Raw genomic sequence first — 16079 nt, 5'->3', positions numbered from 1 at the left:
TGAGAGGATAACTGTCTGGGCAGTCTCTCTCTCTCTCTGTCTCTCTCTTCCACCCAAGCAGAGCACAGCAAATAATTGGTCCCCTGTGGTTTTCATGAGGGCATTTATCTCTTGAAGGGTGTGCATTACAGGTTTGTTTGTTTGGTCTTTTCTTTCCCTACTGCACTATTTTGAATAACACTTAAAGTATACAGAAACTTCTTTTTAACAAGTTTCTAGGGTGAATGGGGTGGAGGTAAAGCGAAGAGCAAAACCATGGAACTAAACGATTGATTGAAGCACCCAAACCTCATTCAAGCTGCCCAGCCTCCCCGCTGCTTCATAGCAGCAGTCCTTGATCCATGTCAAGAATGATAAACACAAAAGGTAAAGCTGCTGAGGAACACTTTAGTTCCTGTATGACTGTTGAAACTGCAAATGTTTTTATTGTCGTGAACCTGATCACCTCATTGCAATTTGTCTGTATACTAAAAAAGTTCAGTCAAAGAATTAAACTCAAACAAATTCAGTGTGATTTTACTTTAAATCAGCTTAAGTCATCATCTAAAGCAGGGGTGTCCAACTGCAGGCCTCGAGGGCTGGTGTCCTGCAGGTTTTAGATGTGCCCTTGATCCAACACAGCTGATTTAAATGACCTCCTCATCATGTCTTGAAGTTCTCCAGAGGCCTGGTAATGAACTAATCATTTGATTAAGGTGTGTTGACCCAGGGTGAGATCTAAAACCTGCAGGTCAGCAGCCCTCGAGGTCTGGAGTTGGACATCCCCGATTTAAAGAGTTGCCAGAAAGAGAGATCGATAATGAGTTTAAGCCTTCCCGTAACTATTTCTGTAGAATTCAATAGTACAGTATGTATATAAACAACCTCGTTTCTTATTAAGAACTAAGTCTGTATGTTGTACAAACCTTCTGTTTGTGACAAATATTCAGTTTATTTATAGTACAGAAAATTTTTTTTTACCAACTGTAATTTTTGTTTTGAATATCTCAAATTTGAAGATTATTAAATAATTTACATCATAATTAGGGAAGGGAATTGGTAAGAATTTAGTGATTACGATTGCATTATCAATATCACTAATCCATTTGATGCCTTATCAATTCTAATTGGCTCATTGTTACAACCATCTCTAAGCAGCACATCAAAGACATTACATTCATGCAAATTAATGATATGCTGAGTAGTCAAATGTTTGTGAGTGTTGGAAGTGTTTGGCCTGTTTGTTGTGATCCGTGTTGGGGTCATTACTCAAAAAAATGTAAAAATAGTTATTACACATATTACACAGAACACTTTTCTTAAACGTAATGCAGTACCTTACTTAACTGCACCCAGGAGAAAAAACACATGTACGCAAGCACGGTGTGCAAATGGATTGGGCAAGCTTGTCCGAGTTTGCCATTTTAACTCCATGTGTGGCAAAATCTCAAAGGAAGAGACTGAGAAAAAAACGAGACAAAACTGCCCACAGCACAGCTGACAACGTACACGTCACAAACATGAACTAGTGCAGGATGTGGGAGAGGCAGACAGCTGCAGAGAGGTGGAGGGAAACGAGAACACAGAGGAACAAATAATGAAAGCTGTTTTTAGTTTGGTACACAGAACACTGGGTTAAGGATTGTGCTCAAAACAGGAAACTGAGGCTGTTTCACTCAGGGTGGAGGCTGAGAAAGGGAATGGTCCTCAGCACTGCAACAAAAGGTAAAAGAAGAAAATAACAAACACACACACAGGAAATGAACATCAGGTTGATAAAACAGGCACACACATGCAATGATTTACACTCATAAACATGGGCATATCGCTCATCACTGTTGAAAACAAAAAGCTTAACAGACACACTTATTACCAAATGCTAAATTTATCAACTTCACAATTAACTCTCTAGGTTGCAGGACAACAGGTTGACTTTTAGTAGACTCTGCTGCTACCAATCAGTAATCGGTCAATAAATCCCTTCCTTCTGAGGTGAGGGATGACAACAGAACTGGCAAAGAGTTGATGATGATGATGGCCTTAAGAGTCCCTCTTCTGATTGCCGCCAATGGGTTACAGGTGAGAGACACAGGTAAGGAACCAGGGCTCCACTCGTGAGGGTGGGTGGAGGGAAAACAGGCTTCAGGTGAAAAAACTACCATACACTCACTCGGATCATGACTGTACCCCCCTGGGTTGCCTCCTGGCGACTGACCAGACTCCGACCTGAGAAGATAATTGTAAAACCATAGAAGGGTGAGGAATGAGGGATCGAGGAACCCAGGATTGCTTCCCCAGGCCGTACCCCTCCCAATCTACTAGTAACTATTGTCCACAATCTGCCTGACCCTGCAGGTCGGGTGACTGTCAACCACTAGCCAAGCTTGTGGTGGGGGGTCAGACAGAGGTCACAGAGAACTCCTGTGGACGGGCTTGACCAGAGGTAAATAGTTGTTTTAATTTAGTGAAGGCTGAGTTGGTTTCTGAAGGCCACACAAAAGGAATCTTGCTGGAGGTAAAGTAAGTGAGTCGTGCCACTACTTGACTATAGTTCGTGATGAAAAATTGATAAAAGCTGGTGGATCCAAGGATTCATTACAGGTGTTTTCGAGAAGTGGGAGTTCTCCATTCGCTCACTGCCTGTATTGTTAAGGGCTCCATCTTCACCTGCCCTCCTAATGTAGCTAAGAAAAGTGACAGAGGGAGAGTGAAATTAATCTTTCTCAGATTTCACATATAGATGGTTTTCCAGGAGACATTGCAGGACAACTCTTAAAATAAAGTTGGTGCTCTTCTAGAAACTTGGAAAAAAAATCAGGTCGTCATCTAAGTACACAAAAGCAATGATGTTTAAGTTGTCCCTTAAAACATCATGCACCAGTGTTTAAAACACTGCCAGGGCATTGGTGAGTCCAGAGGGCATGACTAAATACTGTGTGTCCCAGGGGTGTAATGATTATCATAATAATTACACAGATCAAGCTTGGTAAAGATTGTTGCACAATGAAAGGGCTCAAAGGCCAAGTTAAAGCAGTAATAATAATAATAATAATAATAATAATAATAATAAATTTTATTTATGAGCGCCTTTCAAGTCACCCAAGGACACTTTACAATAGAATAAAACACTTAGTAAAACAATGGGAGAATAAGAACAATAAAATACAAGCACAAGATAAAATGAACAAACAGTGGATTCACAGTGAATATGCAGATTTGAACAGATGAGTTTTGAGTTGGGATTTAAACTGGGGGGAGAACCAATATTTCTTATTTCAGGGGGCAGAGAGCTCCACAGCCTGGGAGCAGAGCAGCTGAAAGCTCTGCTTCCCATGGTGGTGAGGCGGAAGGAAGGTACAGTAAGCTGGATAGAAGAAGAAGAACGAAGTGAACGGGCAGAACAAGTGGTGGTTAACAGGTCAGAAAGGTAAGGAGGAGCAAGGTTATGAAGGGCCTTGAAGGTGAGTAGAAGAAGTTTGAAAATTATCCGGAATTTCACAGGGAGCCAGTGAAGTTCCTGAAGAACAGGTGATGTGCTGGTAGGAGGGGTTCTGGTGATAATGCGAGCAGCAGAGTTCTGAACCAGTTGAAGCTTATGGAGGGATTTTCGGGGGAGACCATGCACCATCATTGAGCTTTAGAAAATTAGAGGTAAACCAGGATTTTAACTCGGATAGACATTCTGTAAGGGAAGAAGGTGGGAGGGAGGAATCAGGTTTGCAAGAGAGATATAACTGGGTGTCATCAGCAAAACAGTGAAACTGAAGATCAAATTTGCGGAAGATAGTACCTAGAGGGAGGATGTACAGTGGGGCAAAAAAGTATTTAGTCAGCCACCGATTGTGCAAGTTCCCCCACCTAAAATGATGACAGAGGTCAATAATTTGCACCAGAGGTACACTTCAACTGTGAGAGACAGAATGTGAAAAAAAAATCCATGAATCCACATGGTAGGATTTGTAAAGAATTTATTCGTAAATCAGGGTGGAAAATAAGTATTTGGTCAATAACAAAAATACAACTCAATACTTTGTAACATAACCTTTGTTGGCAATAACAGAGGTCAAACGTTTACTATAGGTCTTTACCAGGTTTGCACACACAGTAGCTGGTATTTTGGCCCATTCCTCCATGCAGATCTTCTCGAGAGCAGTGATGTTTTGGGGCTGTCGCCGAGCAACACGGACTTTCAACTCCCGCCACAGATTTTCTATGGGGTTGAGGTCTGGAGACTGGCTAGGCCACTCCAGGACTTTCAAATGCTTCTTACGGAGCCACTCCTTTGTTGCCCGGGCTGTGTGTTTTGGATCATTGTCATGTTGGAAGACCCAGCCTCGTTTCATCTTCAAAGTTCTCACTGATGGAAGGAGGTTTTGGCTCAAAATCTCACGATACATGGTCCCATTCATTCTGTCCTTAACACGGATCAGTCGTCCTGTCCCCTTGGCAGAAAAACAGCCCCATAGCATGATGTTTCCACCCCCATGCTTCACAGTAGGTATGGTGTTCTTGGGATGCAACTCAGTATTCGTCTTCCTCCAAACACGACGAGTTGAGTTTATACCAAAAAGTTCTACTTTGGTTTCATCTGACCACATGACATTCTCCCAATCCTCTGCTGTATCATCCATGTGCTCTCTGGCAAACTTCAGACGGGCCTGGACATGCACTGGCTTCAGCAGCGGAACACGTCTGGCACTGCGGGATTTGATTCCCTGCCGTTGTAGTGTGTTACTGATGGTGACCTTTGTTACTTTGGTCCCAGCTCTCTGCAGGTCATTCACCAGGTCCCCCCGTGTGGTTCTGGGATCTTTGCTCACCGTTCTCATGATCATTTTGACCCCACGGGATGAGATCTTGCGTGGAGCCCCAGATCGAGGGAGATTATCAGTGGTCTTGTATGTCTTCCATTTTCTGATGATTGCTCCCACAGTTGATTTTTTCACACCAAGCTGCTTGCCTATTGTAGATTCACTCTTCCCAGTCTGGTGCAGGTCTACAATACTTTTCCTGGTGTCCTTCGAAAGCTCTTTGGTCTTGGCCATGGCGGAGTTTGGAGTCTGACTGTTTGAGGCTGTGGACAGGTGTCTTTTATACAGATGATGAGTTCAAACAGGTGCCATTCATACAGGTAACGAGTGGGGGACAGAAAAGCTTCTTACAGAAGACGTTACAGGTCTGTGAGAGCCAGAGATTTTCCTTGTTTGAGGTGACCAAATACTTATTTTCCACCCTGATTTACGAATAAATTCTTTACAAATCCTACCATGTGGATTCATGGATTTTTTTTTCACATTCTGTCTCTCACAGTTGAAGTGTACCTCTGGTGCAAATTACTGACCTCTGTCATCATTTTAAGTGGGGGAACTTGCACAATCGGTGGCTGACTAAATACTTTTTTGCCCCACTGTATATTATAAAGAGAAGAGGGCCTAAAACTGAGCCTTGGGGTACACCAGAGGTGACGGGGAATAGACGAGAGCGGAATGATCTTAGTTGAATAAACTGGGAGCGGTCGAGGAGATATGATTGAAACCAGGCGAGGGGTGTGTCAGAGATGCCGAGAGAGGAAAGTCTGCTTAGAAGGACAGAGTGAGAAATGGTGTCAAAGGCTGAGCTCAGATCTAAAAGGACGAGAATGGTGAGAAGACCAGAGTCAGCTCCGATTAGAAGATCGTTAGTGACTTTAAGTAGAGCAGTTTCGGTACTGTGACATGAGCGAAAACCAGATTGAAATCTCTCATAGATGTTATTATTAACCAGGTGTAAATGAAGTTGAGCTGCAACCACTTTTTCGAGTATCTTAGAAATGAAGGGTAGACTGGAAATTGGACGGAGGTTGTTAAAGTTGTTAGGATCTAAAGAAGGTTTTTTCAGTATAGGAGTGACTAGAGCAGTCTTCAATAAGGAGGGAACGATACCGGTGGTGAGAGAAGAGTGAATGATAGCAGAAATGAGTGGGAGTAAAGAAGAGAGGCAGGATTTCACAAGCCCCGTGGGCATGGGGTCAAGATGACATGTGGCAGGCTTTGATTTACATATGAACTCGGAAATATCGGATAAATCAGGAAGATGAAAAGTGGAAAACGGCTCAAAAAGGAGAAGAGGTTCTGGAGAGGGCGTAGACACAACATTTGATCTGAGTTGCTGGTGGATGTTATTGATTTTCGTAGTCCAGAACAGCATCAAGGAGTTGCAGGTTTCAGAGGAATAGAAGTGCGGTGGTAAAGCGTTGGGGGGTTGAATTAGCTTGTTGAAAACTGAAAACAGAGTCCCTCATAAGAACTGATAATACCAGAGTAGAAGCTTTGTTTGGCCTTGTTAATGGAGTCTTTATACTGAAGTACGTAGTATTTATAGATTTCTGAATCAACAGTTAAACCAGATTTCTTATATTAACGCTCTAGCTGCCGAGCTTTGGCCTTCAGAGCTCGGAGGTCAGAGGTAAACCAGGGAGCAGAGCGAGCGAAGGAAACAGAGTGGGTTTCTACAGGAGCCAGAGAATCAAGGACAGTGCATAGACAATTATTATAATATAACAACAAATCATCAGGAGTAGAATAGAAGTCCGGAATCTGAACATTGTCCAAACTGGTAGTGAGAATGTCCATATCAATGTTCTTGATGTTGCGGAACGAGATGAGACGGGTTGGCTTGGTAGAAGAGCAGCAGAGAGTGAGGTTAAATGAAAGGAGCCGCAATAAAAACATTTGCGGGAACGAAAACGCTTCTCCCCCAACTCCAGAGTCACAAATGGCTGATTTGCATGGGTTTGGGTGGAAGTTCAGAGATTGGAAATGAGAAGTCCGTGGCAGATGTTGTTATCGAAAGTAGTGAGGCTGAAGTGGAAATGGCAGAGCAACAAGAGCGACACAGGGCCTTATGGGTTGTGTAGTTTGTTTAGCTTTCTTTGGCTAAAGGGAGTGGGTGTGGTCTGCCTCTCCCCACCGCAGGGAAAAGGGTAACACCACCTGGGTCTGGGTGCAATTCCCCCCTCCAGGGGCAAGGGTACCTAGACCCGGTTTGTAGAGTACGCTTGGGGAGTGTGATTGTGTGTACAGCGTCTCTTTATGTCTGTCTCCACGTTGGTTGAGTGTGGAGTGAGTGCATATGAGAGCATGAGGGTGGGAATGGATGTTTGTGTCTGTGTGTGCCTGTATGTCTGTGTCTATATGTCAGGTTGGGTATCAGACGCCACCTCTCTGGGGACACCTCAGGCCCTCCAAGGTTTGGAGGCCTATCTCCACCCACCACCACTTCCCCTGCCGGTGGCGGACTCCCTCAGGTGTCGGTGTGTTGGTGGTTCTTTATGTCTGGGGGTGGGCGTCCGGGTACACACCGGCTCACTCCTTGGCGGCCGCTTGTCGGGGCCTGGGGCCTGGGGCTCGCTCGGGCCCCCTTTGGAGGTGGGGTGCCCCCGGCCTCTCGGCCTGGGGCTCGGTCACTCAGGCACAACTGGGGGCCGGCGGAGCTCACGGGCGCGTCACTGCAACTCCCCCTGACTTCTGCTCCGCGGCTGCTGGGCGAGCCCTCATCTGGGACTCTCCTCGGCTCTTACTGGAACAGTGGCGCGGCTGCCCCTCTGTTGGTCTTCCATGGTCTCTTGTGTTCTGGGGGCCTCTGGATGTCTGGAGTTTTGATCTCCTCCATACCCGCTTCACACCCTGGAGGACGGGGCTGTGGCCCCCCCACACTCCCTAGCAGATCATTACATGGAGAAACCTTTGGAATGCAAGCATGCTGATCCACACAGGTATGCACACATGGGTATTCACAGACGCGGACTAAAGCTTTCTTGGCTGCTGCCTCAAAGCACACTGTGCGCTGTCTATCTTGCGTGCTGCACAATATCGTTTATTATTTAGTAAATATTGATATCTATGACTAGCTAGTTTATTGTGATGGTGCTTTGTTTTCTCTATTATTATGTTGCTCTTTGTTGTTTGCTGTCTCCTCTGTTTGTTTTTTTTGTTGTTTGTTTTTTTTTTTTCTCCATACAGGTGACCCAGGAGTTCTTTTTTTTTTCTCTCTCTTCCCCCCCCTTCTCACCGTCTCTTCTCCCCTTTGGTTTTCTTTCTTTCTCTCCCCCTCTTTCTCTCATTCATTCCCCCTGTCCTATTTATTAAAAAAAAAAAAAAAAAAAAAATGACAAAGGATGAACTGAAGCTCTGCCATCACGTAATGTCGCATACTGCTGTTTCTGATGTCATTTAGAAAAAAAAAAAAAAAAAAAAAAAAAAAAGATTCAATGACACAGCCTGATATTGACTCAACATTGTTTCAATGTTTCCTTGCTATCTGGGTTAGCTCCCCCGCAGCCACTCTCAGCTCGGTTAGCTCCCCCGCAGCCACTCTCAGCTCGGTTAGCTCCCCCGCAGCCACTCTCAGCTCGGTTAGCTCCCCCGCAGCCATTCTCAGCTCGGTTAGCTCCCCCGCAGCCATTCTCAGCTCGGTTAGCTCCCCCGCAGCCATTCTCAGCTCAGTTAGCTCCCCCGCAGCCATTCTCAGCTCAGTTAGCTCCCCCGCAGCCAGTGCTCCTCTCAGCTCAGTCTCCTGTGCCTCCTTCAGCTCAGTCTCCTGTGCCTCCTTCAGTTCAGTCTCCAGTGTCCCCCTCAGTTCAGTCTCCAGTGTCCCCCTCAGTTCAGTCTCCAGTGCCCCCCTCAGTTCAGTCTCCAGTGCCGCCCTCAGTTCAGTCTCCAGTGCCGCCTGTAGTGCAGGCCCCAGTAGCTCCAGTGCCGCCTGTAGCGCAGGCCCCAGTAGCTCCAGTGCCGCCTGTAACGCAGGCCCCAGTAGCTCCAGTGCCGCCTGTAGCGCAGGCCCCAGTAGCTCCAGTGCCCCCGCTACCCGTAGCTCTGGCTCCAGTATCACCGGTTTCACTCATTCACTCCATGCAGGGAGAAAGTCTAATTTCACCTCAAGGTGCTTTTCATGGTTCAGCCGCCATTGGCACAGTTTGCCGCTCCAGGGCTTCCCCAGAGGCTAGGTCTCAGTCCCCGGCTGATTCTGGACCCCTGAAGTTTATGCAGCCACCTGAGAACTGCACCATGTCAGCGTTGCCTGGGCAGAGCCAGTGCTCAGTGCATCGCCAGTTGCCTTCGTGTTTGCCATAGGACTCCATGCCTGCTGGCTTTGTGATGGCTTCTGCTGAAGGGTCTGAGGGACCGCTCTGGCCTTTTGTTTCCTGTTTCCGCTGGAGGGTCCAAGGGACCGCTCCAGCCTCAGAGCCTTCAGCCTCGTCTGGTCCAGCCTCAGAGCCTTCGTCCTCGTCTGGTCCGGCTTCATCCGAGTCTTCGTCCTCGTCTGGTCCGGCTTCATCCGAATCTTCGTCTTCGCCTGGTCTGGCCCCGGCCTGTGCTTCGCCTGGTCCGGCCTCTGCCTGTGCTTCGCCTGGTCCGGCCTCTGCCTGTGCTTCACCTGGTCCGGCCTCTGCCTGTGCTTCGCCTGGTCCGGATCGCCATCGCCTGAGTCGCCGCCGTTGCCTTCCGCGCGGTCGGCCCCCTGAACTGCTCCGTCGTCTCCCTCGTCGCCGCCGTTGCCTTCCGCACGGCTGGCCCCCGGACCCTCTTCGCCTGAGTGGCCGCCGTTGCCTTCCGCACGGCCGGCCCCCGGACCCTCTTCGCCTGAGTGGCCGTCGTTGCCTTCCGCACGGCCAGCCCCCGGACTGCCATCGCCTGAGTGGCCGCCGTTGCCTTCCGCACGGCCGGCCCCCCGAACTGTGTCCACGTCGCCGCCGTTGCCGTCCGCACGGTCGGCCCCCTGAACTGTTTTGGCCTCCTGTGCTGTCGGCCCCCTGAACTTTTCTGTTTTGGACTCCATTTTTCTTGGGCTGTGGTGTGTTTCGTTTCATTGGTTTTCTTGGGTTGGGTCTCGTGTTTTGTTTTTCTTTTTGTCTTTTGGCCTTCTGGTGCTCCTGTTTTGTTTTGCCTCGAGCCCTCCGTCCTGGACCCCCGCCGCCCGCCCTGGTCGGGTTGTTTTCTGTTTTTTCTGGCTGTTTTTCTTGTTGGGCTGTCTGGAGCCAGCCTTTGAGGGGGGGGGGGGGGGGGGGGTCCTGTCATGATCCGGAGTCTGCGACTCCGTGTTTGTTTAGTTTATTAGTATTCCGTGGTTTTGGTTACCTTGGGTGTTTATACTCTTCTGTTTCATGGTTCATGTTCCTATGTCTGTGTCCCCCAGCCTGTGTTAAGTTGGTGTGTTATGTCATTGCGTGTATGTGTTTCCTGTTTTATTGTGAAGGTCTGCGTCTTATGTGAGTGTTTCAGTTTGTTTCCCTACTCTCGTCACGTGATCACTCCCAGCTGTGTTCCCACCTGTATGTAATCTCCCTGTGTTCTCTGAGTGTATTTAAGTTGTGTCTTCTGTCATAGTAATTGCTGGTTCGTCTGTGTTGTTTCCCCTCGGTCTCCCTGCGTCTTCCCGTATGTATTTCTCCGGACCTCCCTGCATCCTCGTTTCTGGTTTGTCTTATTAGTTTACCCAGTTTAGGTTTCCAGTTTCATGTTTTGTCGCCACCGTTGTTTGTACTTACCCACCTCTGTGAATAAACACTCACCTGCACCAGAGCTGCCGCCTTTTGGTCCCTTTCTACAATTCCACACGGCTTGCCCCGGCAGACCGTGACACCTCCAAAGCACATATGGACATGTGATAGAAACCAACAAAAGAACACAGTGGATAAATTACATCTATCATTATATAACCATCTGCCTATTATATCACCACCACATGTTTGCTAATTTCATTAGCCATGCACTTAAAACTGTATAAGAGCAAATGCAAACTAGTCTGACGTGGCAAAATACAATGGCAGAAAAGCAGGAGTGTACATGGTGACACGTTGCACCTTCATCCCTAACAATACTGTTGCTGATGGTTCTTTTACAGAAGCACACACTACAAACGTTTGATAAAGATGTCTCACACCAAATGGTGTCCTTAACTGAACAACAGTCTCTCACAAATAAACAACTTACATTAGATCAAGTTTTAAATCTCTCTTTATAGAAATGTTACAGTTGAAATGACTTGCCATTTAATTTTTTTTACTCCCTTTATGCAGGATCCTCTTGTGTAGGGCTAGCTAGGGGGTGAAGTATCTCAGCTGTGAACTTAAGGACATCTGCACTCGTTCAGATGTAGTGCCCAATAAAAAACACCAAAAACAAAAAAACATGTTAACCCCTGACTATGGATGATGGTTTTACCTCTTTCATCTCTATCTATGTGACCCCTGCTGATTAACACATGAATAGGATTGCCTGTCACGTGTTACTATCTAGGCTTAAATGGGTTTGATGTTTACAGGCCTGCAGTGACATGAAATAATAACCCCCACCCGAGTAGAAAGTACAACTATTTGTTTAAAAATGTAGTGAATAAAAGTAAAAAGTTTTCAGAAAAATAACCACTGAAGGTAAACACCTGTGGCCAATTCACAGCTAAGAAAAGTAAAAATAAGGGAATAAAAAAGAACTTCAGTGTCCCAGAAAGTTGATTGTGTTCATCATTCATTACCTTGTTGTTAAAGGACAAACAGGTTTACCGAGGTTTTCCTGCAGTTTCCATGCAGACCAGGAGGAGCCAAGAATCAAACCACCAACCTTCAGTATATCAGTAGATGCCCTGCTCTACCTCCTGAGCTACCTAAGCTGCATCAGCTTCCAAATGAAAATTAAACACAACAGGTCGGCAAGTATAGAGAAAGAATCAGAATACTTTATTGATCCATTTTTTTTTTCCATTCATTCGCTTCCGCTTATCCTTTTCAGGGTCGCGGGGGGCACTGGAGCCTATCCCAGCTGTCATAGGGCGAGAGGCAGGGTACACCCTGGACAGGTCGCCAGTCTGTCGCAGGGCCAACACACAGACAGCCAGACAGACAACCATTCGCACTCACACATTCACACCTAGTGACAATTTGGATTATCCAATTAACCTATCCCCACAAGCTGCATGTCTTTGGACGGTGGGAGGAAGCCGGAGTACCCGGAGGGAACCCACGCAAACACGGGGAGAACATGCAAACTCCACAAAGAAAGACCCCGGCCTGATGGTGGAATTGAACTCAGGACCTTCTTGCTGTGCGGCAACAGTGCTAACCACCGTGCCACCGTGCTATCTTTATTGATCCCTGGGGGAAATTATTTTTTGTTACAGTGCTCCATTATAAACCAACATTAAGACAAGACAGACAATACGCTAACTAAGAATAGTACAATATATACATATATATACATACATACATAAGTCACTCATAAATAAATAGCTGGAAAAGAAACGTGTAGTTGTTGCAGTAACCAGTGTGTTAAGTGGATGCGTTGTACAGGGAGCCACAGGCAGGAAAGATTTCCTGTGTCGTTCAGTGGTGCTTTTCGGTAATCTCAGTCTCTCACTGAACGAGCTCCTGTGACTGACCAGCATGTCATGGAGTGGGTGGGAGGTGTTATCCAACATTGTCTTTATCTTGGACAGCATCCGCTTCTCCGACACCACCTTGAGGGAGTCCAGCTCCATCCCCACAACATTGCTGGCCTTACGGATCAGTTTATTAAGTCTGTTGGCATCTGCGACCCTCAGCCTGCTCCCCCAGCATGCAACAGCATAGAGGATCGCACTGGCCACAACAGACTCATAGAAAATCCTCAGCATTTTCTGGCAGATGTTGAAGGACCTCAGTCGCCTCAAAAAATAGAGACGACTCTGGCCCTTCCTGTAAAGTGCTGTGGTGTTTTTAGCCCAGTCCAGTTTATTGTCAATGTGTACTCCAAGGTATTTATAGTCCTCCACAATGTCAACACTGACCCCCTGGATTGAAACAGGGGTCAAGTGTTTCCTGGTCTTCCTGAAGTCCACGATCAGTTCCTTGGTCTTTGCCACGTTGAGCTGCAGATGATTCTGCTCACACCACGTGACAAAGGAGTCGACCACAGCCCGGTACTCTGTCTCATCATCCCTGCTGATGCATCCAACCACCGCAGAGTCATCAGGAAACTTCTGAAGATGGCAGGTCTCCGTGCAGTGGCTGAAGTCTGTGGTGTAGAGGGTGAAGAGGAAGGGGGAGAGGACAGTCCCCTGTGGTGCCCCTGTGTTGCTGATCACCTTGTCAGACACACACTGTGGGAGACGTACATATTGTGGTCTTCCTGTCAGGTAATCAACAATCCAGGACACCAGAGAAGCATCCACCTGCATCGCTGCTAACTTATCACCCAGGAGGGTCGGCCTGATGGTATTGAAAGCACTAGAAAAGTCAACAAACATGACCCTCACAGTGCTCGCCGGCTGGTCCAGATGGGTGTAGACACGATTGAGCAGGTAGATGATGGCGTCCTCAGTTCCGAGACGAGGCTGATAAGCGAACTGAAGGGGATCCAGGTGTGGTCTTACTATGGGTCGCAGCTGGTCCAGGATGAGCCTTTCCAGGGTCTTCATGATGTGGGAGGTCAGTGCCTGTGCCTGTAATCCTGGGGGCCACTGGGACGTGGCGTCTTTGGTACAGGGACGAGGCATGATGTCTTCCACATCACTGGGACCCTCTGCAGACTCAGACTCAGCATAAACAGTTTATGAAGGACTGGATTGGTCAGTGGTTTAACACGTGTTGTGTGTTGATTTAGATCCAACACATTTTTTCATGAAGTCCTCTTTTTAATATCACAGTTGTGTTAGCTAACAACGCAGCTGTTTTAGAAGTGCAATAAAACTATTCTTATGACTTATGTGAACACTTTATACTGTAAACATTTGGAAAAAATTGCACGTTTCATGTTCAGTTCAGTTCAGTTCATTTTTATTTCAAACATTTCAAACATGTGCCTTCACAATCATTACAAAATATCATTCCATTATTTGTTTGAAAAGGAGTAGGCTGAAGTATTTACTTATTTGTCCCTACCCCCTCAAGTTTTACCCCTCATTCATTTAATTTTTTTTTGTCTTAAATTAAACAAACAACATATGAAACATATGAAGTAAAACAAAACATAACATACATAAATCAAAAACAAGAAATTAGCAAGCCCCACCACAGTATAGTTTCTTTCATATGAAAAATACAGAATGTGTATATTTGCAGATACACAAGTTATGGAAAAACAACAAACCAAAACAAAACAAAAACTTTTTGGTCAGATTCTGCCTATAAGGAAGGAAAGTAAATGTGAGTAACAACATGCCAGATTTCTTTAACCAACACCATTGGACACACCAGAATAATGAACATAATGGCAAGAAAGAGGGATTACTTTATTATGGATGCATTTAAGAATAGGCCTCTTTACGTAAGACCTAATGCCTCAAGTCATGAGACCTAACGCTGCTGACGATCCTGCACTGAAGCTTACAGCACACTGTGGGTTTGACTTTTATGGCCTAATTACTCAATTTAAAGGCTATGATGATGACACACTAAATGTGTTTGTGTGCATAAGAGAACTCGTGGTGTAATGACTAGTTTTACAATGAGGGCTGGACTTCATGCTCTTTTGTGTGTGTATATGGTAAATGAACTGGGTCTCATAAAGCGCTTTTCTTCTCTACTTTAGCACAACAAAGGGCCCATTTACATTCACATTAATGCAAGAGCTTCCTTTCATTCACACACATTCACACACATCTGGAGTGACTTTGGGTACCCAGGTATAGTTGGCACGCAGACTGGAGCAGGCAGGGATCTGACCACGTTCCGATCAGTAGATGTTCTTCCTCCTGTGTCCCAACCTCTGTGTGTGAGTGTGTCATAATTCATTGGTGTGGCTCCATTAATGAATTATGGTGTGCCTACATAACTATATTGTCTGTCAGTGTGTCTACATGACCAGTTTATTTTTTACTGTGTTAAATAAGTTTCATTGTTCTTGTAACAGTGACAAAAAAGATTGTATTCCAATCATTCTCCAAGCTGCTTACCCAACGTGAAATATTTAATGTCCACATTCAAACCTCACTAATGGCCTAATCAGTAAATGAGGCCTACACACACACACACACACACACACACACACACACACACACACACACACACACACACACACACACACACACACAAATTATAAGATAAGTTTAAATAAAAAGTACATCCTTACTACTTCTATAGGAATTAAAGAATCAGAATCAGAATCAGAATGGGGTTTATTGCCAAATGTTGAGCAGGTTTACAACATTAGGAAATTGCTGCGGTGCTTCAGTGCAAACATAGTGTCATAAATAGCACTTAAATAGACATGAAAAAATAAAAGTAGGGATAAGAATTAAAAGTGCTACGTAGAAAGATATGTGCATGAGCTATACATGAGATATATACATGAGAATAAGAATTAAGAGTGCTACGTTGAAAGATATATACATGAGTGCAGGTGGTGATCAGTGCCAAACATGGAATGATGCAGTGAACACAGCGTAGGGTCATGTGTTAGTAGCGGGAACAGTCATATGGTTATTGTTCATGTGTCCAACAGCAGAGGGGAAGAAACTGTTCTTATGGCGAGAGGTTCTGGTGCGAATGGACCGGAGCCTCCTGCCTGAGGGGAGCAGGTCAAACAGACTGTGTCCAGGGTGAGAAGGGTCAGCTGAGATCCGAGCTGCACGCCTCAGTGTCCTGGAGGTGTACAGGTCCTGCAAAGATGGGAGTCTGCAGCCAATCACCTTCTCAGCAGAGCGCACAACACGCTGCAGTCTCTGTTTGTCCCTGATAGTGGCTCCAGCGTACCACACGGTGATGGAGGAGGTGAGGATGGACTCGATGATTGCAGTGTAGAACTGCATCATCGTCCGTGTTGGCAGGTTGAATTTCTTCAGCTGCCTCAGGAAGTACATCCTCTGCTGGGCTTTCTTAATGACGGAGGTGATGGTGGGCTCCCACTTCAGGTCCTGGGTGATGGTGGTACCCAGGAAGCGGAATGAGTCCACAGAGGTGATGGGGGTGTCAGTCAGGATGATGGGGGGGAGTGGGGCTGTGTGCTTCCTGAAGTCCACAATAATCTCCACTGTCTTCTGGGCATTCAGCACCAGGTTGTTGTGGCTGCACCAGGACACCAGACGTTCAACCTCCCTCCTGTAGGCAGACTCATCCCCGTCCGAGATGAGTCCAATAACGGTGGTGTCAT

At 46.2% G+C, this 16079-nt stretch overlaps 1 pseudogene; it reads left to right on the top strand.

The window, feature by feature from the left end:
- The first annotated feature begins 2007 nt into the window (after positions 1 to 2007).
- LOC147303056 (uncharacterized) overlaps positions 2008 to 16079 on the top strand; it is a 41631-nt pseudogene continuing 27559 nt past the window's right edge.

The sequence above is a fragment of the Aulonocara sp. 'chitande type north' Nkhata Bay genome, linkage group LG23, assembly GCF_057382095.1.
Source record: "Aulonocara sp. 'chitande type north' Nkhata Bay isolate Kocher_YH1m ecotype deep benthic linkage group LG23, A_spYH_male_GT1.1, whole genome shotgun sequence".
NCBI lineage: Eukaryota > Metazoa > Chordata > Actinopteri > Cichliformes > Cichlidae > Aulonocara > Aulonocara sp. 'chitande type north' Nkhata Bay.
The sequence above is the reverse complement of the archived record's forward strand: the minus strand, read 5'-3'. Positions and strand labels throughout refer to the sequence as shown.